General features: G+C 43.6%; 1 protein-coding gene across 3 annotated transcripts in view; it reads left to right on the top strand.

Annotated features, from left to right (window-relative positions):
- Positions 1-12,439, top strand: part of LOC135112872 (protein phosphatase Mn(2+)-dependent 1K-like) — a 182,315-nt gene that overhangs the window by 94,652 nt on the left and 75,224 nt on the right. The gene's annotated exons all lie outside the window — the stretch shown is intronic.

Raw genomic sequence — 12,439 nt, 5'->3', positions numbered from 1 at the left:
GGGGCGTGAGGAATGTCGTTAATTGTGAGTCGCGTCTCGTCTACGCTGGGAAAAGCACGCAGCGGTGGTGAGATAACAAAGTAATTAAGTGAGTGAGGATAGCGGTGATGGAGCCTGCGGGGATGAACCGTTGCCGGGAGAACCAGTGAGGGAAGATGAATCGTGGGAGTTTTCATATGAAGCGGAATTTGTAATTGACTTTTTTCTTTATTTGTTTATTAATTTTTGGTGCTTGTGATGGTTTTCTTTGTTTGTTAAGGAGACTGACCGAGAGGGAAATAAAAGGGGCGAGGGAGAGAAAACCCCGCCCAGTTTGCTGCTCCCCAAAAGTCAAAGAAAGAGGAAAAATTAAATAAATGGTAAATAAATGAAAATAAAATCAAATAAGATAAGTAAAAGACAAAAAAACTGCCGTAAAATTACACATTTTCTTTGGAAAAAAATGATGAATTTTTTTTCTTTCAACAACATTTCCAGGCTTTTGAAAACTACATTTCCTCAGTTTTCTTGTTGTTCCTGATCTTGCGTGGCTTGCTTTCAATCTAATTCGACCTTCGCATTATTTGTGTTCCTCGCGATGTCTCCCTGTCGACATGCTCCCTTCATGACGTGGCGGGCGTGCAGCACTCCGCGCCCCGCCTGGATGGAGGGATGGATGGATGGCGGGCTGCGGGAAGCTCGTGCCGCAGTGCGTATAATACTGGAAGCGTTCGTTCTCTTCCCTTCACTCTTCTGTCTGAAGGCTGGCCCGTCGCACCAGCTGGCCTGCCCTCCTTCCCCGCCACGGCATTCCCTCCAGCCTCCTTACCTCTCCACCCGCCCGCCAGGAAGTAATTAGATTTCCATTCGAGACACCGAAACAAAGCCCATCAACTTGTCCTCTGTTTTCCAGCGCTCGTGGTGGGATTCCAGCAACGTCAGGCATCTCATGGACGTGGTGTGTGCTTGTGCTTCTCTTTATTTCGTGCGTGGAAGTAACGTAACATATGTATCGCGGTTTATAAGAGATGTGGTTGGCTTTGCTCTTCCTGTAAAAAAAATCGTAGCGTTGCATTTATCATATCGTGCCCTTCCTGGCGATTGTGTCGTCCTGAAGAGCATGTCTGGAGCTTATGTGTCCTGGTATACTGCCACGTTCTGCCTCCACCAATCTTTGCCTCACATATGGAACGCCTCCAGACTAGACCATGGAGAAACCTAAAGGACTTATCTTAAAGGTTTCACAGTACGTCCAGAAAAGCACATGTAGGGGCTTGTGTGTGTCCTGGTGTACTGTGTTCCGTCCCGACCAATCTCTGCCTCTGGAATGCGTCCTGACAAGCCTACCAGGAGAGATCTAATGGACCTATCTTACAAATGCCATTTTCCACAAAACTTTCATAAAAGCGCGTGTAGGGCTTGTATTCCACTTGTTGTGTTCTGCCTCGACTACTGTTTACCTCTGGAACGCCTCTTGACAAGCCTACTAGGAGAGATCTAATGAATTTATCTAAGAAGTGTCATTTTCCACAAGACTTCCAGAAAAACAAGTGTAGAGGCACGTATTTCTCTTTCTGTGTTATGTTCCGTCTCGACCAACCTTTGACGCCCATATATAAGCCTCTTGCCAAGCTTTACACAAGTGCGTAATCTGGGAGGCCTTATTTACCACAGCAGGTTCTTAAGGTTCCCAAACAGCCAGACAAGAGCGGAATATAATATTGTTTTCCCCCCTTTGTTTTTCATTAGTTGTTTTGTGTTTAAGGAGTTGTCTTGTGTTTCAATAGCTACCTTGTGTTTCACTTCCCTTGCGTTTCAGTTTCCTTGTGTTTCAGGAGCTGCCTTGTGATTCAATAGTTGTCTTGTCTTCAGGAGTTGTCTTGTGTTTCAGTTGCCTCGGGTTTCAGTAGTTCTTTATATTGGTCAAGAAGGTTTGAGAGAGAGAGAGAGAGAGAGAGAGAGAGAGAGAGAGAGAGAGAGAGAGAGAGAGAGATCGTGCACCTCTGCGTTTGTGTGTGTGTGTTAAGGTTCTAACACTCTGTCACTCAGCAACAGCCATCCCACCACCACATCGACATAGAGGAGTGTGAAACAAAAAAAAGCGTTACATCCTCGCGTGGACATCCCTGAACAGGCAGTAAATTAGGGTCCTAAGAGCCATCGGCAGAACATTTCGGATGATGGACGCGTGTTCTCAGCCCCGCCTCGCCACGGATAGCCACAAGGAAGCAGCCAGAGCCAAACACGTCTAATAAGGTTATCCACTGAAATCTTGAAGCATCTCCCGTCAATAAGAAGGATAGAGGCGATAAAGGGGGAGGTATAGGCAAGGAAGACGTGGAAGGAAAGTAACATGCTAGGGCTGGCAAGGCAAGGAAAGGGAGGTGGGAGAGAAAATGAAAGGAGAACAAGAAGGGTACGAACCGAGAAGGGACCGGAAGGGAGGAAGAGGGAATGAATACAGGGAGCGAGGGAGGAAATTCACAAGGAAACAGAGTAAGGGAGGAGAGGGCAGGTGGCGGGGGAGGGAGGAGGCAGGAAGAGGGAGGAGGCAGGAAGAGGGAGAAGATAGGAAGAGGAAGGAATAAAAAGGTGTAGATGGTGGGTTAGGAGGGGAAGCAGAGAGGAGGAAGAGGGAGTAAGGAAGTGGAGATTGTGGAGAAAGAGGTGAGGGAGGAAGGAATAAGGAGTAAGTAACTGTAGGTGGTGGAGGAAGAGGGAGAACAGTGAGCAGGAGGAGGAAGGAGTAAGGTGTAGGTGAAGGGGGGAAGAGGCGAAGGAGGAAGGAGTAAGGTGCAGGCAACAGTCAGACAGTGCTACAGTTAAAATCACTAAACCAAGACAGCAAACAGTAGGTACTCTTGCCTCGCCCTTCGCTCCCTCGTGTATGGGTGTTGGCTTGGGTGCTGCTGGTGTGTAGTGATGCATTTTTTGCTAGTAATGTATTAGTCTGTGCATTCGTTAATTATTGTCTGTGTGGTTATCGTAGTACGGGTGTTTGTGTGTGTTTATTCGTGTGTCTGTTCTGTTTCTTCGTCTCTGTATGTCAGTTTGTATGCTCTCTCTCTCTCTCTCTCTCTCTCTCTCTCTCTCTCTCTCTCTCTCTCTCTCTCTCTCTCTCTCTCTCTCTCTCTCTCTCTCTCTCTCCTTCCCTTTCCTTTCGCTCCTTTTCCTTCCTTCACCCTTAAATTCCATTTCCTTACATGACATTCCCTTATCTGCTCTCGTGTGTGGTTCCCCCTTTCATCCAAATCCCTTCTATTCTTTCTTATCTTTTCTCTCCTCCTCTCTCCCTCTCCCTCTCACCTGTATTTCTACGGCTCAAGTTGCGCGCCTCATCAAAGTTTTCGAGTAAAAAGGCAAAATTCCACACCGTGAAAAAAGTGTCCTCTTGTAAGTATCGTCTTCCCGGCCTCCACTCTCCGAAAGCTCCACCACCACCACCTCCCCCACCTCCCGAGCCGCCCTCCTCCCCACCGCCACATCCACGGCCAGAGCGGGGAAGATTCTCCTCAGTTATGTTTCGAGGAGGCCGTTCCTGCCCCGCCGTGATGATGCCCCGCGGGGATGATGGTCTCTCGGGGCTCACATTCCCGAGTCTTATGACGTCAAACTTCCTTGTCTTGGAGTCTCTATCCCCACGCGACCTTGAACCGGGAATAAAGGCTGCGGTAACTTAACTTTTGCCTCAGTGTTCAGGTGTGTGTGCTTTTCTTCTTTTTTTTTTTCGTGTTTGTATTTTTATTGGTGTGTTTTTTTTCTTTTTTTTCTGCTGTGGTGTGTTGTGTTGTGTAATGAGGCTGTGTTATTTATTACTTCTTTTGGGTTTAGTTCCTTTGTGGTGCATTTCTATTGGTGTGTTGTTGGTTGTGTTGTGATTTTCTTTTTATAGTGTTTTGTGTTGTATAGTGATGCTGTGCTGGTTAGTGTTATCATTATTATTCCTTGTAGGGGTTGGTTGCTTTGTGGTGCCTTTCGAGTGGTGTGTTGTTGATGTGTTGTGTTGTATAGTGTTATTATTGTGTTATTATTGTGTTGTATAGTGTTATTATTGTTATGTGCTGAGTCGGTGATGACATGCAAGGTATTATTAATGTTCAGGTTTTTGCCAGATGCTTTCATGAAACGGTAACTTTGACATAATGTTTTTTTTTTTTTTTTTCAGTCTTGACGTCGTTCTCTCTAATCATTTAATTTATATACTGTCATTCCCATTTTGTTATTGTAACTCGCCAAGCATTCATAATAAGCTGAATAACTCGCCGCCAGCCACTGGAACATTGGGAACACTGCCAGTAACGAAAGAAATATCGGAAAACAATTCATTAATAATTTTCAGCTTCAAAAATTAACGAAAAACAGAACAGAAAATGCTGAAAATAATCTTAACTTCAAAAAAAAAAAGAAAAGAAAAAGTTAGTGTGTGTGTTTTTTTTTTCTCAATCGTACCTCAACTCAAACAAGAGAAAAGAATAAAAGGCAAATCATTAAAAAAAATATATCGATAATCTGAAAATAACACACACACACACACACACACACACACACACACACACACACACACACACACACACACACACACACACAACAAACAAACAAACAAACATAAATATTTCACTGCATTTTTCTTCTAGAGCTCCAACAATAATGTAAAAAGAGAGAGAGAGAGAGAGAGAGAGAGAGAGAGAGAGAGAGAGAGAGAGAGAGAGAGAGAGAGAGAGAGAGAGAGAACCATGAAAAGGCACACACAAAGACAGAAGCCTCTTTGATGAGTGGTGCCTGTCTGTGTCCTCTATTTCCGAGTGTTGCCCGTGCTCCGCCTCCGCCGTCTTTTTCCGCCCAGGTAATGTGTGGCCAGGAGACTAAAGACGATCAGGGGAAGGAAATGACGACTAAAGGGAAGCAGCTAAAATGGGAAAAAGACTGGAGGGCGCTTGTGGATGACGCGGGTGGTGTTGCTTTCCTTGTGGGAGATTTAAGTGTTTTTGTTCTTTCCTCTTTCCTGTTTCCTATGCACTGTTTCGTTATTCTTCTTTTCTTCTTTCTATTTCGTTTGTTGTTGGTGTGAATGAGAGGGAAAATGTGTTTTTCGGGTAGAGAGAGAGAGAGAAAACACTATTATCATGAATGTGTCGCTTCAAAGGAAAAAGTGTAAGTATTGCAAAGAAAACGACGAGAATGACAGAGTGGTGTTGCTTCCCTCGTGTGAGGTTCAAATACTCGATGATTTGAGTGTGGACGCGGTTGAGTGCGAGATGATTGTGGCTTCCCGTCTGCAAAAATCATGGAGAAATAAAAACCGTATAAAGAACTTTCCGAACGCGATGGGAACTTTTTTCATTCACTTTTGAGGAGAAGGCAATTAATCTGGTAATTTTTTAAGGTTGTCCAATCCTTGACCAGTCTTTGCACGTGAGAAAATATGAAATTAACAATCTCACAGGGCATGATAAGAGCAAAAAAGGAGCTTCGCCAGTATCACAGTAATAAGCTTCCTTTAGATACGTATTCTCAAACGATTCAGTGCTTCATCCAGACTAGTTTCTAACAAGATCTACAGAGATATATTAGGGTTCTCAAGATTGATTTCACGATTTTAGTAATATTAGCATAAGAGCACAAGAAAAAAAAGGGGGGGATGTTACAAGAAGCCATCAGGGATACATGGGGAAGTCCCTTAATAAAAACACACTCATCTCTAATCCCAACCATGAATCTGTCTAATATTACTTTTAAAGCCATCTCTTGGTTCCGCACTAACAATCTGGTTTAACTAACAAGGATTCTACACCGTCAATGAGGAAAAGCAAGCGTGAGAACCCGCCTAAATAATTTCTGTGGCCTTTGAAGATCACCTTAATGCGAGTCCAGAGCATTTGAGAATAAAGATGATTTCAGATTCTAGTTGTGATTTAACTAACAAGGATTCTGCACCGTCAGTGAGGAAAGCAAGCATGAGAACCCGACTAATCATATCATTTGCCTTTGATGATTATCCTAACGAGGCACCAGAGTGTTTAAGAATACAGGTTATGATTTCGTGTCTCGATGTGCTTTAACTAACAATGGTTTTGTCGGTGAGGAAACCAAGCATGAGAACCCGCCTGAATCACCCTAATGAGAGTCCAGAGTGCTTAAGAATACAAGCTCTTTTATTGTCCCCAAGATCCGTGGAATGACAAATGTCCTCCCTCTCTGAGTCTCACCGCGGGGGGGACGGTGGACAAGTAAATATTTGCGTGTTTGCCCAGGATGAGGGAGTGCGTGCGTGCTGCATGGCGGCAGATAAGCAGAGGCGCCACGGCCGCTCCCCGCCTGTGAGTCGCGCCGGAGGGACACCAAAGCGGAATATGTCTTCACTGATCCCATTGAAAATATCAGCTTCCATTAACTTCCCGACGCTTAGCTCTTAACACCCGCCGCTCGCTTCGTCCCGTCCCGCCTTGCCTCGCCGCGACCCAGTCTCTTCTTTACTGCGTGTTTCTCTCTTTCTACTTTTACCTTGAAATTAATACGTTCAAATGCCAACTCTCGTAATTTGCAGCACTTCACTTTCCGTTGACTAATCCTATTTCCTTTTATATATTTCCATTTTTTTATGATTTTTAATGTTTTTTTTTTCTAGCTTTTCTTATTATTATCAATATTTTAACCTACCATCTTAGTTGCTTTAAAAATTTTTGCAGCGGCGACATGACCTCGGTGTTGCGGCGCCTTAACTTTTAAATTAGTTAATCATTGCGCCTTGCTATGAACGTACGTGGCCAGCTGTGTTATGCCTAAGCTCCTGGGGTGTAGTAAGGTGGTTCAAGAGACTGCCCCTTTCCACCAGGGCTGACCGGGCTAAGAGTGTGAATTATGTGTGTGAACGTGTGGTGCTTTGTCTGGGCCAGCGTGTGTGGGATTGCTGGCTTGGTATGTAGATAGATAGATAGACAGATAGATAGATAGACTTTGTATATTATATTTTCCTCATTTACGAAAGAGAAAATTAGTGTGAACGCACCTGGGAAATTATCATCCAATTACCGGGAGTTTTCCAGACAAATTTAATATTCGTGAGTGCCGGAAAGTGTGTTATGAAAGTTATGAAAGTTGTACTGTTTATCCAGTTCTAATTGCGAGGTTTGTTATAATCTACACGCAATTTCCAACGACATTTTATCCGCCTTAGACCAAAACCCTCTTTTCTCTCCCTCACATGAACCGTCCTTTCTAACCCGTCCCGCGCCCAACGTGTTTGCCAAGCCCTCTCTGTCCCTTCCAGCCGATCCCCACTCCGTCCTGTTCTTTGTCAGGCCGCCCCTCACCTCGCTCCGTCCCTCCCTTGTCAGCCTCTCAGCAGGATATGTTTCTTGCCGTCTTGAGAACTTTCATACCGATCGACGATACAGATAGATAGGCAGATACATAGATTGACTGATAGATAGACAGGAAAATAGATTAATAGACAGATAGGTAGGTGGGTAGATAGATAGATAGATAGATAGATAGATAGGTAGATAGATAGATAGATAGATAAGTAGATAAATAGACAGACTTTAACTACAACCTCTATTTTAGTATTCAGATAGCTAATGTTGATCTTTCAAAAATGTAAGGCTTAGTGTAATCAACACCAATTATGGTCGAAGTAAAGACACAAACTTCAAAACTTATCCGAAAAAAAAAAAGGGAGAGAAAATGTAATAGGAGACTCTAAAGAAAAAAAAGAAGTGAGTCGTACGTACAGTTTTATAGATACGAACCAGAAAAAAACCGTACAGCTGATAATGAAGAAACTGAGACCTTGTGTTGCAAATTACGAGTCCGACTAATGAAGTTAAGTAAGTGAAGGTTGTGTAAGAACGGTGAATGTGTGTAAGAATGAAGGTGGTGTGGCGAAAGAGACAAGGAAGGAGACGTGAGCAAATGAAAGGTGGAAATAAGTTGATGTTTCATGCTGGGGCTGGCACGTGTGGCCCTGGTGGCTTATTGCTGCTTCTCTTATGTTCTTATGTTCTAAAAGGCACAGCAGATGACTACTGAAGGTCACGTAAGAATTCAAGGGGTGCTGTACTGAACAATATATAAATAAGAACGTAAATAAATTAAATACAGATGACTAGGGCAATATGATTAAGTAACTGATATTTTTTTTTTACGTTTTCATTTTAGTTTTTGCGCTCTCTCTCTCTCTCTCTCTCTCTCTCTCTCATCTCTCTCTCTCTCTCTCTCTCTCTCTCTCTCTCTCTCTCTCTCTCTCTCTCTCTCTCTCTCTCTCTCTCTCTCTCTCTCTCTCTCTCTCTCTCTCTCTGCTTATATGTAATTGTAACATCCGTATTATTATTCTCTCTCTTCTTCCTCATCCGTTCTCATCCTTTTCCTCATTCACTTCTGGTCTTCATCGTCCTCTTTATTCTCTTCCTCGTCTTCCTCTTCCTCGTCCTCCTCCTCCTTCACCAACGATCCTAACCATCCTCTCTTTTTTCTGCTTCCTCCTCCTCCTCCTCCTCCTCCTCCTTCTCCTTCTCCTCCTCCTCCTCCTCCTCCTCCTCCTCCTCCTCCTCCTCCTCCTCCTCCTCCTCGACAACACCAACATTCCTGCCTTCTCTACAAAAACTGCTTTCCATACTCATTACTCACTGACACGAACAAGTCCTCCAGTCTCTCTCTCTCTCTCTCTCTCTCTCTCTCTCTCTCTCTCTCTCTCTCTCTCATCTCTCTCTCTCTCTCTCTCTCTCTCTCTCTCTCTCTCTCTCTCTCTCTCTCTCTCTCTCTCTCTCTCTCTCTCTCTCTCTCTCTCTCTCGCTCCTGTTCTTTACGCCTGCCATCTTTTTCTGACCTCCTCCTCCTCCTCCTCCTCCTCCTAGTCTGGGTCATCTCACCTTCCGTTAAGTTTCGCCTCTTGCAAGTTGTAAATTTGACACAAGAGCCACCGACAGACCCAGAGTCGTCTAGTGTGGCAGTGGTGGTAGTGGTGGGTGGCAGTGATGGTGGTGATGATGGTGATGGTGGTGGTGCTTGGAGAAGGAAGGGCGGGAAGTAAAAGGTTTGGAAGGAGGAGATGAAAGGCACAATAATGACAAGTCATAGAAGTATCGGCAAATGTTTTTTCTCGTCGCTTTCCCTCGATGACATAGACAGATCGTTGAAAGAAAAGGAAAGCGTTACCGTTACGAGTTTTTTTTGTGTTTTATTTATTTTGTTTAGTTTATTTATTTATTTATTTTTTTTTTTGTTGTCTTAGTGTTCTCTCTCTCTCTCTCTCTCTCTCTCCTCTCTCTCTCTCTCTCCTCTCTCTCTCTCTCTCATCTCTCCTCTCTCCTCTCTCTCTCCTCTCTCTCTCTCTCTCTCGTGTGTTTGTGTCATGAATGTTGAGGAAAGTATATTGTTTGGGGATGGAATAAGAATGTTTCCATATATATTTTCTCTTTCTTTTTCATTTTTTCTCATATTTCGCTTTTGTTTATTTTTCTTCCTTTGTATATTTTTTGTTTGCTTTTTTGTTGTTGTTATGAATGCAGTAGAAAATATATTCTTTGAGATGGAATAAGAATGTAATCATATTTTTTTTTTCTCCCATTTCGTCTGTTTAGTTGTCTATTTTTTTATTTTATTTTTTTTGTGCGTGTTGGTGTTATGAATGTGGAAGAAAATATATTGTTTGGGATGAAATAAGAGGGTTGCCATATTTTGTTTTATTTTCCCGCCCGTCTGTTTACCGCACAAGTAGAAAGGTGGGAAATTCGAGGTAATACTAACAAAATATAAAGGAAAGATGCAAAGTTTCATAAGTTATAGATCAGAGACGTAAAACAAAAAAAAAGTAGCAAAAAAAAAAAGAAAAAAGAAAGATGGAAGGCATAGACCAATTAATTACTTTCACAAAAAAAAATACTGAAATAAAAACTTGAAACCTAAAAATTCTAAAGCCAAAATATTCTATGAGGGAAAGATAAAGTAAGTAATGAATTTCGAAATTGCTGCATGAAGATTTTTGATGTAGCTTTTAATTATTGCATTTAGTAAAGTACTGAGAGAGAGAGAGAGAGAGAGAGAGAGAGAGAGAGAGAGGAGAGAGAGAGAGAGAGAGAGAGAGAGAGAGAGAGAGAGGGAGAGAGAGAGAGGTGGAAAGTGTCATCCTCAGTATAGGAAGTTTTAGAAGAGATAAGATGTCGATCCGAAGAAAAAACGGGTGATGTGTTGGAGAGGAGACGCAAAGGAAGAGAGGACGGAGAAGTGGCAGTGAGTGACGAGGCTGGAAGTTTGAGGTTGTGGCAAAGATACAGACAGATTGGTGCTGCTGTAGTAGAGAAAGGAAGAACTAATGGAGAGAACTTGAGTTTATCCCAGAAAAATGACCAGTAATTGTATGTGTGTGTGTGTGTGGGTGTGTGTGTGTGTGTGTGTGTGTGTGTGTGTGTGGGTGGGTGGATGTGGGGTGTGTGTGGGCGTGTCTAGTAATTATCTTTTCCAAGAAGCATATTTCTCCCCTTTAATTACAAGCTGCTATCAATACCGGACCTGCTTCCCTCCCTGGCTAGTGCTGCATAATGGTTTTGTTAATTATTATTGAAAAGGAGGACAGGCCAGCGCGGCACGGCAGGTGAGATAAGAAAATGAGCCGCCGGGGTGTGAATGGGCGCGCTCAATGATGGACTGCGGCGCGAGGTGATCGGAGGGAGGCGGGGCTAGTGGAGGCGGTGGGTGGGGGCGCTTTTGTAATGTGGAAGGATTTAAAATGGTTGGTGTTGATAGTGGTGGTGGTAAGTGGTGGTGGTGGTGGTGTTGCAACTGTAATCTCTTTTTCTGTTTTAGGTGAGTTTTTGTAACTTTATCAACATAGGAGTGTGTGTGTGTGGGGGGGGGGGGGGAATTAGCGTAAAGTTCTCTCTCTCTCTCTCTCTCTCTCTCTCTCTCTCTCTCTCTCTCTCTCTCTCTCTCTCTCTCTCTCTCTCTCTCTCTCTCTCTCGTCTTTCCTCTCCTTTCCTTTCCTTTCCTTTCTTTCCTTTCCTTTCCTTTCCTTTGCCTTCCCTTCCTCCTCTTTCCAATTTCCCTTTCATTTTCCTATCCGTCTTGAGATAACAACGTCAATTACTTATCCTCTGTCCCGTAACTCACTTTTCATTACCACCAACATTGCTATCTTCACCTCCACTTTCCCTCCACCACCATCACCACCACCACCACCACCACCACGGTTGCTTCGTTTTCCATAACACACATTTGTACCTCAATTTATGTTAGGCTAATCTGCAGTTTCTTTATTCAATTGTACTGCGTAAATGAATTAAGTCTAAGTTTTATTATATTAATTAACTCTGTACTGTTTTCTTCCTTTAAAAAGAAAATATTCACGTTCTAGATTCTCAGGTCTCTCTCGTGACCTGAGCGAGAGAGACTATCGTAGTGGTGAAGGTCAAGGAAGTGGTGTATTTCAGCTGTAGGATACGCTTCTTGTCTTTCTCCTTACTTTTCCCTTGCTTTTCGTGATCCTCACTAGAAAGGCAAGCAGTGGTGAACGAAGTGCCTGGAGTCATTAAGGAGTTTCTCTCTCCATGGCAGGGACCGTAGCGTGTAGGGAACTGTAGTGCATCTCTAATGTACGTAAGGGTTAGTGGTGTGTTTTTGTCCTTGCTGCTTGAATGTTCCCGTGAAAGCTGGGGAAAGTATTGCTGGCTGTGAATGGTTGTTGATGTAGTGTGTTGAGTTTCGGGGGGAGGGAGAGAGAGAGAGAGAGAGAGAGAGAGAGAGGAGAGAGAGAGAGAGAGAGAGAGAGAGAGAGAGAGAGAGAGAGAGAGAGAGAGAGAGAGGAGAGAGAGAGAGAGAGAGAGAGTCAAATAGATAGACAAGTTGATATATTGAGAAACTTGGACAGACAGAAAGACTTACAAACAGGAAGAAACAAATAAACAGATAAGACACACACAAAAACAAATAAAAACACCTAATAACAACACACACACACACACACACACACACACACACACACACACACACACACACACACACACACACACACACACACACACACACACACATCAACACACCAGCACACGAGGCGTCGCGGTACTTCAGAGAAACAAAACCACAGTGTTACATCGACGCAAACAAATCCAAACAAATCATTCCCCGATGTCCCTTGAGCCTAAGCGGGCCCGAGGGTTGGCAATCAGTAGTCGGGTCGCGTTCCTCTGATCTCCGGCGGCCAGCGAACCTCCAGGGAACCCTCCTACTCGTTCTCATCGGAGCCTTAAACAGTGGGAGGCTTATGGGTTCCTATTGGCAAAGTTATAGGATATTCTGGGTGCCTTATAACTCCTGGAGGTATTTGAGTGGAGTCTTGAGAGGATTTGATTGATGTAGAGGTTTTAAAAGAGAGATAAGACGTAATTGGTTCTCTAATAAGGTGGTGGATGGTTGGGCTGGTCAATAGGGGTTTTTGAAGATTAGATATGTGTGTGGAGAAAGAAAGGGG

The sequence above is a fragment of the Scylla paramamosain genome, chromosome 24, assembly GCF_035594125.1.
Source record: "Scylla paramamosain isolate STU-SP2022 chromosome 24, ASM3559412v1, whole genome shotgun sequence".
Taxonomy (NCBI): Eukaryota; Metazoa; Arthropoda; class Malacostraca; order Decapoda; family Portunidae; genus Scylla; species Scylla paramamosain.
The sequence above is the reverse complement of the archived record's forward strand: the minus strand, read 5'-3'. Positions and strand labels throughout refer to the sequence as shown.